General features: G+C 43.0%; 1 protein-coding gene across 3 annotated transcripts in view; it reads right to left on the bottom strand.

The window, feature by feature from the left end:
* STXBP6 (syntaxin binding protein 6) overlaps positions 1-2,908 on the bottom strand; it is a 143,357-nt gene extending 140,449 nt beyond the window's left edge. Inside the window, exon 1 of one of the 3 annotated variants that reach the window (XR_012835666.1) lies at positions 2,390-2,532. The gene's annotated coding sequence lies outside the window, so the exon portion shown is untranslated. Of the gene's footprint in view, positions 1-2,389 lie in introns of all 3 variants that reach the window. The other 2 variants (XM_075754098.1, XM_075754097.1) reach the window with 2 other exon arrangements.
* Between the last annotated feature and the right edge of the window lie 10,018 nt (positions 2,909-12,926).

The following is a 12,926-nucleotide window of genomic DNA, read 5'->3' as shown; positions in this document are numbered from 1 at the left end:
TTTAAAAAAGGTATTTTTAAGTTTTCTAAAATGCACATTTTAATCTACTAACAACAGTACAAACACAAGAAGTATATATTGATGAATTCATCTTATTTAAGAAATGAACTTCCAGTATAGGTAGCCTGAAGTAATGTAATGAAAAAAATATTCAACTAGGAGGGAAAAAAAACCCAACTTCATAGTGAGGATTTTATAAATAGCTTATTTTCATACTACCCTCACTGTCTAAAAATAACACATGCACACAAGAGTGAGGTGATCTGAACATACACCTGGAAGAAAAAACATAAAATATTTTTGGGGGGCCTTCTACAGCACATGTTATTATGTTACTGTCACACTTCCATGGCTCTAGATGTTCAGATCCAGACCACATCTAGAGAGACACTCAGAAACATGAAGATAAATGAAATGGAGATGAGAAGTCAATGTGCAAGTTAAGGCAACCTCCTTCCCCACGGCGAACACTCTACTCAGGGGTAAAGCACCCCTTACTTTCCACAGCACAATTCTTCACAGACTTTTTTCCACCTGGAAATTCCTTCCCCTGGGGAAGCTATCACAAAATGGTGATTGGGAGGTGCCATCCAACTTTTAAGGCATATTCTTAAAGAAAATCAAGAGTATGCACAAGGGAAATTAGCGTGGCATGACTACACAGTAACTGCATTCCCCCAGGCAGAAAGGCCCTAAAACATTTCACTGAAAGAGACCTTTTTCAAGTAATCTATCAAGCAGACTACCATCAGCCCCACAGGGGATCATTCTTCCTAGGGGCAAGAAACTGTAAAATTTTATTTCACAGATGGGGGGGGGGGAAATCTCAACTCATCGTCATGATTATTCACACTCACAAACTACCCCAAGTATTTATTTTGTGTTTATTACCTCAAAAAGCACCATGTCTGGATTTTTAAGGCCTCATTAAAATAACTAACTACACTTACAGAAATATTCAGGAGTCAAAGGGTGCTTGAAAACTACAGATGTGGAAAAGAAACCTATGACTTGCTAACTCAATGCAAGGTACAATGTCCCTGCCCTCTGCTTATTCCTCTCATCAAAGAGATGGCAGGTCAGAGACCTCCTCTACCGTTAGACACTGCAGCTTTGATTAGATGTCGTAATCAAAAGAGAATCAAGATACCATATTGCTATCTTCCAGTATTTCAGTATGGCAAAGGATAAGGTCCTGTTCGCTTCAGTAAGAAGCGCAAAGAGCTCCCAGATGATCCCCATCACATCAGCAACAACTCTTAAAACTCTTAAGAGAGGTGTCATGGGTCTGTGGAGCCTGTTCAAGCAATGAAAAGCAGTAACACTAGTTCTGACTCACAAAAGGAAAACAGCCAAGCTGAAGACGTCTTAAAAGACGACTTATATTTAGAGAAAGATAGAGGGATTTGCAAAGTGATGTAATTCCTAAGACATAAACTCCGCTGTTTGACAGAGGGCAAAATAAGATGAAAAAAGCGTAACACATTTCTCTAAATAATGGTAAATATTTCCTTGAACTTCAGACTTTAGCAGCAGCAGTGCAACACAAGAGCATACAGAAGACAGATGATGTAAGTTTTACTTTTCCATTAGCAAAGCTAGTTCAAACAGAAGGCAGGGAAGGCAGTGGTGGCCGTTTCACTTGGACTGTCAAGGTTACGCCTAAAACATTCCGTTGGAAGGAGACTTCTAGATCTGCTTAACGTTTGCTGCCCGGTTTGTGCCGCTCTTCACCACCCGGAGAATTTCCCCAGGATGAACGCCGGGGGAACGACCACTGCCGGGCTGCACAGCGGCTCCCGGCAGCTCCCAGGCTTTTGGGCCGGTGTCAGAGCAAAGCCTCCGGCTGGGGGGGTGACTGCAGGGCCGGGACCCACCCCGACGCCCCGCTCCGACAGCCTCCGACGGCTGGGGATGGCTGCGCTGCCAGACGCACCTCTCCCCTCGCCTCAGCCGCCCGGCGGACGGCGCTCCGCGGCCGCGGAACTCCGCGGGCATCAGCAACGGCCGCTCCCGCGCCGCCGCGCGGCCGGGGAACAGCCGCGTCCCTCGAGGGTGCGGACTCGGGCTGACCCGGCCCGGCACCCCCGGGGCGCCCACGGCGCTCCCGGAGCCGGTGTCGAGGAGGGGAACGCCGCTGGGGAGTTAATCGTTAACTCTCTGCCCCGCTTCCTCAGAGAGCTCCTCCCGCCGGCGCCGTGGCAGCCACCAGCCCCAGAGGGGCGGGCGCGGAGCCCCCACCGAGGGACCCCCCCCCACCGAGGGACCCCCTCCATCGAGGGGATCCCCCCCAACCGCATCCCACGGCTCCGCCGCGGGCGGCACAGCCCCCCGCCCGCTCAACGGCGACCGCGACCCGCAGCACGGGGGCTACCTCCCCCACATCTACCTTCCCGCCGGCTCGGCTCGGCTCGGCTCCGCTTCTCTCCTCCCCGCAGCGGTACGGGCGATGCGCGGAGACCCGCGCGAAGTGCGGTGCCGAGCCGTGGCCCGCGGCAGCGGCCGCCGCGCTGCCAGCACCGAGGCGTGAGGGCGGCCCCACGTGCGCCGGCTGCGCCAATCGGGGCCGCCCGCGGGCCGCCCCCCGCCCCCGCCGCCGCCACCGTCCCGGGCCGCCCGCGAACCGGCGGCGGGGCGGGCGCGGAGAGGCCGGCGGGCGGGGAGAAGCGGTGGCGGCGAGGGCAGGAAGCTGGTTTGGGAGGCAGGAGGAAATAAGCGCGTTGGGACGGGAGTTTGGGATCGCTGGAGGGGAGGGAACAAAGAAAGCCCAAACGCTGCTGATCGCGGGATCGGCGCCTCTTCCGCGCCCGCGGGGCCGCCGCGTAGCCGGACTGGCGGCGGCGCCAGCGCCGCACCGACAGAGCGCACCGTGGGAGCGCACCGCGGGAGCGCACCGCGGCGGCGGCCGGGGGAGGCCCCGTGGGGCTGGATTTCCCCGCGGCGCTGGAGCGGGCGCTGGGCGGGCGGAGGCGCCTGGGTTAAACGAGCTCAGGGGGACGAAGCTCCGAAATGAATTGATAACGCATCCTTTTAGCGCTCTCACGAGTTTTGCAGCGTTAAACGTGCTGAGGGAGACAGAAAGCCGTTCACACCTTGTCACAGAAAGCCAGCAGCGTGGGACTCGCGTCTGACTCGTCTGAACGGCCCGAAGGGAAAAGCAGCGCTGAAGAAGGGCTGGGCAGCGCCAGGTCCCTCGGGTGGGGGGATGCCGTGGGCTTCCTGAAAGGCGTTACGTTCTGCGAAAGCATCGGGCTTCAAACGAGTAATGACAGAGGGCCCGTAACCCCCGCTCAGAGGGTATGGCTGGGAGCGAGTTCTGCTACTGGACTTTCTACTTTGGGTGTTGGTGAGATGTCCAGCTTCTGCGCCACGTTGCTGGAATTGCTGTGCGTTCACTGTGGCAATACTGGGAATGTAATGCTTGAAAACAATAGGCTGGTTAGTACGAAAATAAACATTCCTAACATAGCAAAATATTTTTGTACTTTATTTTGCAATGTTTAATATATAACACTGCATTTTTGTGTGATTGTCAAGGTGAATTGTGTTTAGTACAATTTCCGTTAGTTAATGGAAATGTAAGTTGATTGTTTGCTCAGGGGGTGTGTGTGTGTATTTTAATCCCATCATTTAATCTAATGGTTGTTGATGTTACACACTGGCAGTTGTTCACTACCATGTCAGTTTTTCAGTCCATTACACTCTGTTCTATTGCCTTTAGATCTCTCTTAAAAATGCTCTGAAATCCATTCAATGACTTATATTAATTTCAATAAATTTTGCATTGGTGTCATGGAAAAGGCCAATCTACCTTTGTTGCAGGCAACAGCCTCCCACAAATGCCTTACTGCTTCCACATCTTACATATAAAGAAGTTCAGCCCCCAGTGGCCTTCAGTTTTCCCTGTATATTAAAAATAAATTTCCAAAGGATAGATCCCTTTTTTGTGTGAGTCTGGTTGCCAATAGAGTTCAATGTCTCCAGGATCCATGGACTTCTGGCCCGATGCACAGCCATGAAAAGAAAACAGGGAAGACAGGCCACAGTTCTGAAAGGCAAAATTGGAAGCAAGGTTACTTTTTCATGTAGTAGTCGGGGAATCTGAGCATTGAGACCTTCAAAGAGTTCATCATTACCTTTTTTAGAAAGATAAACTTGGGAACATCCAGATATGTGATCCATTTTTATGTACTATCTAAATACCATGTTTTTTAAAATGTCACTTTCTAACTTCTCTGCAACCATACAGACTAGTAACACTGAAGCTGAGATGGTGATTTAATTACCTGATCTAGAAACGAAGAAGAAAAAAGGCTGAATATGCATTCGGGACCACTAAAAATTACACTTCTCAGCCCTTCAACCTTTTTTTTCTTTTTTTTCTTCTTTTAGTGAGGTTTCATTGTTTGGCAGGTTCCCCCCCCCCACCTCCCCCACCCCCCAGGGGTGTCTGCAGCAATATATTTCAGATAAGAGTAGAACCTGAAGTCTGGCTTTTATTTTTGCATCTACTTAAACCTTTCAAATGTGTCTCTTGTTTGCATCTTTTGAACTGATTGTATTTAATTTTGTTAAGTTGATTGTTGCTTCTAGAAATGCTAAATTATGTTCATGGCCTTTATATTTAAGCATATAGCCTGTCATTTGCAACGACTTGTACTGTTCTTGTAAAATGTCTTCTTCACTGTCCTTGGGCTTGTCGGACTGAGTGGCATGCTTGTGCTCAGCCATTGTTCTCCTCCTATGACTGGATAAATTTATTAGTTAGACAGATTTAGCACACCAAAACCGTCCAGCAGACTTCAGCCTTCATGCCAAACAGATCTAGGCAAGCAAGCAGGTTTACACATGGAAGTAGCCATAAACAACTCAAAAAAGATCTGTCAGACAACCATGTAAAATTATTTGAGTGCCTAAGGGTTCTGACAAGTAATATCTGGTGGATTTAAATGAATAAATTTGAGAGATTAATGCCCACAGAAGAAGGCTTACCGTCTTCGTAGTAGAACAGGACATATGTTTGTGCCTCTCCTACCCCAATTCATAGTCTGTTATCTCAGTACAAACTAACCTCACCTCTAGCCTAAACATTCCTTGCAGCAATCTCTGGCCAGGAGGCAGAGCTTAAACCTGGGAAGCAATACCGTCTTAAACCATTTTAACTAATTCTACCAAAGCACATCTCTGAGACCCCAAAAAGAAGCTCTGAGCTTGCCTGTGTTTTCTGTAATTCTGTGGGATCAGGAGGGAGGTCCAGATTTGGAAAGGTTCACACTCCATCAGTCCCACCAGAATAGACATTAAATAGTATTCAAAAGCAAAACTTAGCCTTTGCTCCAGGAGCATGAGACAGGAAATGGCTTGTGTGCAAGATACTTAAAATTACATTTCAGCAGCCATGAAGAGAAGGACTTAGGGGTGTTGGTGGACAAGAAGCTCAACATGACCCAGCAATGTGCACCTGCAGCCCTGAAAGCCAACTGTGTCCTGAGCTGCATCAAAAGAGGTGTGACCAGCAGGTCGAGGGAGGTGATCCTGCCCCTCTACTCCGCTCTTGTGAGACCCCACCTGGAGTACTGCGTCCAGCTCTGGGGGCCCCGGCACAGGAGAGACATGGAGCTGTTGGAGTGAGTCCAGAGGAGGGCCATGAAGCTGATCAGAGGGCTGGAGCACCTCTCCTATGAGAACAGGCTGAGGGAGTTGGGGTTGTTCAGCCTGGAGAAGAGAAGGCTCCAGGGAGACCTTATTGCAGCCTTCCAGTACCTAAAGGGGCCTGCAAGAAAGCTGGAGAGGGACTTTTTACGAGGGCTTGTAGTGATAGGACAAGGGGTAATGGGTTTAAGCTAAAAGAGGGTCGATTTAGATTAGATATTAGGAAGAAATTCTTCACTGTGAGGGTGGTGAGACACTGGAACAGGCTGTTCAGAGAGGTTGTGGATGCCCCATCCCTGGCAGTGTTCAAGGCCAGGTTGGATGGGGCTTTGGGCAACGTGGTCTAGTGGAAGGTGTCCACCAGGGGGGTTGGAACTAGATGATCTTTAGGGTCCCTTCCAACCCAAACCATTCTATGGTTTTGTGATGATTCTGTGATAATAAACTTCTTCTGAGAAATATGATCTCAGAATTTAGGCTAAAGAAATGTCATGCAGGCCTGGAGAGCAGGAAATCTATTATAGCTATGTAGTTGAACCACCAGAGTGCCTAGGAGTGTCACTGATAAACAGCTTGATAAAGGAGTAATTAGCAAGATGTCTGTAGTCCATCACAGCATTAACAGGACTGTGCAGGACACCTGCAGTATTATATGGGAAATTAATGTTCAAACATAACATTTAAAGATAGGTAACAGAAACTGAATGCATGAGGCTGCTGATGACGAGTGCTGTTGTTCATGCTTAGTGCATACCTAAACTCATTAACCAATTTAAATGCTTGACAGATGCAAGACAGAGATAATAACTCATAAGAAAGTGCATGATAACAGCATATTGATTAACTATATGGAGGGGGGAGCTGTGTCCTGGACTTTTGGATTTCTCAGGCTGCAGTGCTATGGGAGCCAGAACTGTGTTCTGCTCTCACCTGCATACGGTGCTCCTCTTGCTAATTGTCCTAGCCCTCAGATCAGAAACCTCCATGTGGCAAATCCAAGCCTGTGATTAAAAGTAATGGGGTTGCAGCAGCAGGCTCTAGAGCAGCCCATGTTCCTGTTGCCTAGTGGGACGGCAGCCAGCCTCCAAGAGTCAAGAGGTGGGGTCTGTGGAGAGCAGGAGCAGGAGGGGCAGAACCTGGTGCGACATAGGTAAAAGTAGAAACTAGGCATCAGTGACAAACAGCATGTGTACTGCAAAACTACAGCACATGCCCCATGGGTTGTTTGAAGGATCATAACTCTGTTTCTCTTTTTGCTTCTGAATGAAATAGGCAGTATTGCTTTTTCTAATGATGAAAGAATGCATCCATATGTAAGAACATATATTGACAGAATTGCATCTCTATTTTTTAAAAGGTACAAATAAGTTTTTAACATAAAAGTATACTTCCTGTTACCCTTGCTGAGTCATATTTTCTTCTGGAAGTACTCAGGATTAGCAAGTGTTGCCTAACAAAAAGAAAACTGGAACAATCTGAAGCACAGAATTAATAGGATTTACTAATGTTTGCAAGAAAAGCAGTATGCATCTATGCACTGCAAAGTTGGCGAGTCTGTATTAATAGATACAGACTTCTGGATGACAAGAAGGTCATTTAACAAATTGCTCCCACCGCTTTGTTACCCATGGAGGGAGCATTCAGGAGTTCTGCACTTCTTCCAGCAGCAGAAAGTATTGGCAGATAGCAAACGAGGCATTCCTCCTCTCTGTTGGGCTCTTCCTCTCCTACATAATAAAGAACCCGCTAAATACCTTCTTGAAAGTATTCCTTCTATGAGGTTGAAAGAACAACCAAAAGATTGAGGCTGGGAAGCAAATCAGGCCGAACAAACAACACTTTATAGAAAACAGCCCAGATACGGGATATTCCACAGTAGAATCTATAGGACATGTAAAGCAAAGCAAGTATTTCGTTGAGGGACTCTCATCTGACAGAACCATAAAACAAGGGCAGGAAATTTCAGTACTTCAAAATATCAATAAAAGTCCAGCATACGGAGGATGCTGTTCTACAGGATTGTTTTATCTTTCTTTAAGGCAGACTAAATGAAGCACCACAAAAAGTTGAATAATATTTCGTCATAATTTTTCTGTTCGCTCTGTTTCTGCACTGATGTCATCTGATATTTATTAATTTCCTGTTTACATTAAAAATAATATCCCTAACTGCAAACTCAGGTCTCCTCTAAGCCTCATCTCCAATTGAAAATTAAAATGTTTAATGAAGTATAAACACTGTCCAAAAGAAATAGTCCTTAATTAAATTATAATTAATATAACATATATAATATATGTATATGTTCGTGTGTTGAAAGCCCAAATTCCAAATTACCAGGACACATTAGAACTGTCCAACTTCCTAAAATGAGGTTATTGGAGCTTGTTGTCACAGAGCATGCATGGACCACTTTAAAAATAGCCGTGTAAGAATGAGATGAAGAATAGTTGCCTATGACTGGTGATATCTCAGAAAGCTTTCAGACACACAGGAAGGCAGTGGTGAGCACAAGTGAACCTCAAATATCTTGGAATTGTTTGTGACATTTTCCTAAATTTTCTGAAAAGGTACACTTTTCTGAAAAGACATACAGTGGGTTAGGCAGCAGTGGGAGCTGTAAAGGGGTTTGATTAGTGCTTGCTTATAGGACTTGGAAGACGCTAGCATTTTATTAGGTCTGGTTGGCTTAGTCACTAATTACAGGTTTCTCTTGTACAGCAGATAAAATCTCTGTATAATGTTTATGATTACCAGGGGAGTTACGTCACATGCTGCCTGGCCTAACAAAGTATATGACTTGACCACAGAAATTCTAGTGTGATTCGTAATACAGTATGGGTAATGCAACATAAAATTATATATCATTTGCATGGCATGCCTTTCTGTTTATCATCACTGAATGGTTAATATCATAGCCATGTGGAAACTAGTGTTAAAGATCATGGGGCTGAGTATGAAATTCAAGGATTTTAGAAAGGTTAGAAACATGCTTTCATAACAGTTAATTCAAAAATTTTTACAACTGGGGATTTTTTTGCTTTGGAGTCAAGAGTACTTACAAAGTTCATAGCGATTGTTTGGAAAACGCCCTTCATGGTAAAGTGGAGAAAAAGCAGGCAGCACTAGATAATTTACTGTGATGCCTCTACAAAGCACTTCTGTAATGTTTTATCGGCTCTGTAGTATTCTTTCCTAAATCATGTCCTAGATTAGCTAATACAAATATGTTCCTTCCTTAGAAACAAGTTTCTTTTTCAATTCAACTTGCAGCTGTGAATGAACAAAAAGGAAAAATCTTATTGTTTGGGGAAAGTTTTGTTCTCCCAGAAAACCATTCAGTTTATTTTTTATTATTGCATTGATTATAGACCCTAATTTTGTTTAAAGTTTAAACCATTGTGTAGTTTTATATTTGAAATATAAAATGTTCACAAAATATATTTTCCTCAAGTTAAATATTGTATTTGAAACAGCTTGATAATAATTAGTAGGAGGATGTTTAAAGATCATATAGATAGATAACTGAAGATATAAGCCTATGGAAGGAAGCACTGAAAACAGATTTTTGAAAACTAGCATTTTTATCAGTATTATGATATTGGCTTCACAATTGTTTATGAAGATGCAAAGTTTTCAAAAGCTCCTCAATCTGACTTCTATTTTTGCATATGCAAATGACAAAACTAAGGTCAAACTACCTTGCCTTTCAGTTGACTGAAAGATAGCTGAATGCTGTCACTTGTGTGTGCAGTTGTCTGGATCCATAACTAATCACAGACATGCACACATGTACACATGCACACACCCTAAATTCCGATTTTCTGAAAGAAATTGTTAGCCAGAGTCTTGCATCCAGTTTGAAGAAAAGTGTAATCCTATGAGAGAGTCAAGGCTATGAACAGAAATCCTTGCAGCAAATTGGCAATGCGATGGAATCCATATTTTATAACTCATTGTAACTGGAAAGAAAGCATCACATACTTCATGCCTGATTACAGCTCAGAAATAGGACAGGATCTTGTACTTCCTAAAGCTGCAACAGTAACAGTCTTGCTGATACAAGTGGAGCTCTGGATGAGATCTGTGAACAATATGGGTTCCAGGGTAGTGATGGGCACTTTTGAAGATGAAAAGAGTGCTTTTCATGGAAATCCACAGGTAATGACAGTTTAAATTCAAGGTTCTAAACCAATAAACAGAACTATACAGATTGTGGTGATTAACATGCATAATACTCTATGAAGTATATTCTAATGTTTCAAGTGAGGAAGTGAGGTCTAGAGATACCAAAAGCTGCATCTTCAAAAGGGATCTCAAACTTCTTGGTGTCTCAGTCTTGAAGAACTATTTAAAATGCCCAAGATAATATAAATGAGAGAGAAATATAAAAATAGAAGCAATTTTTAAAAGTGTGACCATGATTGCACAGCAGCTGATATGCTTGGAACAGAAGAGGCTTTGGCCTGTAACTTTGTGCTTTTTAAAAAAGGGGCTGCTTTGCTTAACAGGTCTTACTGATGTAACTGTAATCATTTTGTCACAACTACAGTACTGTATATAGATACAACTGGAAGGAAATTCTTGGTGATGAGAATGATAATACACAGGGAGGGGTTGCTCAGAGGGGCAGTGGAATACCCATCATTGGGAAGGCCAAATCTGTCTTTGAAGTTATCCCTGCTTTGAGCTTGGACAAATTGACCTCTAAAGGTCCCAGCCTAATTAAATTTTCCTGTGATTCCATGACCGAGTTAGATGAAGAACTGGGAGAAGGCTCTGTCTGAGGCCAGCACAGAAATTCAAAACCTGCCGGAGAAGGTTTTATCCCAACATGGCACTGGGGGGGTGCGTGAGGGTGTGGACCAGGACTGTGGCAAGCTCTGCAAAGCTCTCCTCTGTCCTCGTGGTGGTCAGATTGCTGGTAGGACAGAGAAGGTTTCTTGTAACCTGCCATATGAAATTCTTCAAGGAACTGCTATTGTACTGTCTTTTCTAACTAATTTGTGTATTGCTGAATCTGCAAGGTGGAAATAAGGAGTAAGAAAAATTGCAAGAGAGTATTTTACTGTAAAAAAAAAAAAGTGAAACCTCTGCTTATAAAAACTCATCATAAGCAGGATGTAATAAGGCATGCTTTTGAAATGCACACTGAAATATAAAAAAATTTCACTCACCAACATTGCTGCTTATATCTTCTTTTTTTTTTTTTTTAATATAAGAATCACCAAATAAAACCATAAAAATCAGAAAATCCATGTCTGCAGAGCAGTTGATTCAGTATCAGTCAAAAATTGGAAGAACATAAATCTTAGAGAAGCTTCAAGATACTGCCAAGCTTTGTTCTTTGGAACTCAGATATGTTGTTCTAATGATTATGTTTACTTTTGTTTCTGTAACCAGTCTTGACAAAGATACAAGAAGGCAGACACAAAAGCCTGTCCCGTAAATAATTGTGCACCACTGCTCCTTGAATTGTTTTGATAAAGTTTTTTTCTAACATGAATCTGTAACATTAAAATAGATTTCCTGTGGGATTTTTTTTCTTTATTTTTCTACCTTTGGCCATCTGTCTGCCTTTTGTGAGAACACATCAAATTGAAAACAGTTTCCAAGTTCTTTGCATCATAGACTTAATATGTGAAATAGTGTTAAATTCAGGGCTAGACTTGAGTCTGCTTCTTGTAAAATCAGCCACAGGCTCTGTTAAGGAGTTAACACTGAAAGAGGTTCGCTGATTGGCAATGCTAGAGGTTGTACTGAAATTATATTGCACACAATTTGTATGGACAGGTTGGTTGGATAGGATCGTATGCATGTGAGCGAGTATGTTTTTTAGGAATAGTAAGGATTATTAGGTAAGATTCAGTTACAACCTGAAAGCTGAAGAATACATTGCCCACGTCAATGACAATAAATTAAATATTGTCTTCAGAGGCAGAAAGAATCAAATCAATGGTCTTAAGAAAGAAATTAAGAAGCTATTTAGTGAACATATACTTTTAATGTTTTTATGTACATCTGTATCTATATCCTACATATGCATATAGATAGATATGTATGTTTCTGTGGAGATAATGTTTAACATTACCACCGTACTGAAATAATCCCAGTTCTCAAAGACACAGTACAAGTGCCCTGAGAATTTCTGCAGGTGAAATAGCCTCGTGCAGTGAGGTCTAAACGATGCAAAGCTGTGCACTTACTCATGGCATGGGCTCTCTGTTGCCCACCAAGGCTGTAAGGAGCAACAGGGCTTAAAATCCTTACTTAGAGAGAAAAGCCTTGGAGTTCAATCAGCGCCAGCACAGTAGACATCTCAAACTTTCAGAGGGTCTCACTGCATACAGCAAAGGACAGCAGCAAGCATGCATACTTAATAATGTTTGAGTGTCATTTTGTATTTAAGAAAATCAATTTTCAGCTCATACATAACGTAGGGCCCAGCCTCTTCAATCATTTAAAAAATCAGCTAGGTGAAATGGCTTTGTGTATTCTGACAATGAATTAAATGCCCAATGGATGATTTTGCACTCATGATTAGCTGATTAATGGCTCCAGTCCCTGAGGGAGCTAGTCAAACCATGCTTGTCAAAATAAGCAGCTATGCATCTATCTATCCATCCATCTATCCATCTATCTATCTATCTATCTATACATTCATTCATTCATCCATCCACACACATACATATATGCACAGAAAGATAAAGCAATAGATGTTTGGTTTGTTTATTTCTTTCAAAACTGGAGTCTAATCAATACAGTGGTTTTTGACCTGAAATCACTTACCAAATAATACAATTGATAGCACCTCAGGTTTCTTTAAATACTAAAAATGCTAATTCAATAGCTGTAGTCAATACAGAGAGACATAATAATTTTGGGGGTGGGGGAAGTTAATGTATTTACAATACAGCATTTGAAGGATTTGAGCATATGTAATACAAAGTTGCTTTAAAAATTAATAATCTTCAGGATTTAAAAAAAGAATGAGTGCTTTTCCTTCATATTAGAAAATGAATTCCACTACACACCTATATATGGCCAGTGCTGTTAACTTCCCAAGAGGGATTATAAACTTCCCAAGTACTTGAAGTTTGCTCTTCTGAATACCCAGAGTTTAATTTTAAAGTGCAGTTCATTCTGAAAAGCTTTCATTCTCTGAATAACCATAACAATAGTTGAACTAACTTCCATTCACGTCATTATGACTGTTCATTATAAACATTGCTTAGGATAAATTGGGCAGACCCTCTGCAACATAAACTTTGTCTTCA

Source organism: Balearica regulorum, chromosome 5 (assembly GCF_011004875.1).
Source record: "Balearica regulorum gibbericeps isolate bBalReg1 chromosome 5, bBalReg1.pri, whole genome shotgun sequence".
Taxonomy (NCBI): domain Eukaryota; kingdom Metazoa; phylum Chordata; class Aves; order Gruiformes; family Gruidae; genus Balearica; species Balearica regulorum.
The sequence above is the reverse complement of the archived record's forward strand: the minus strand, read 5'-3'. Positions and strand labels throughout refer to the sequence as shown.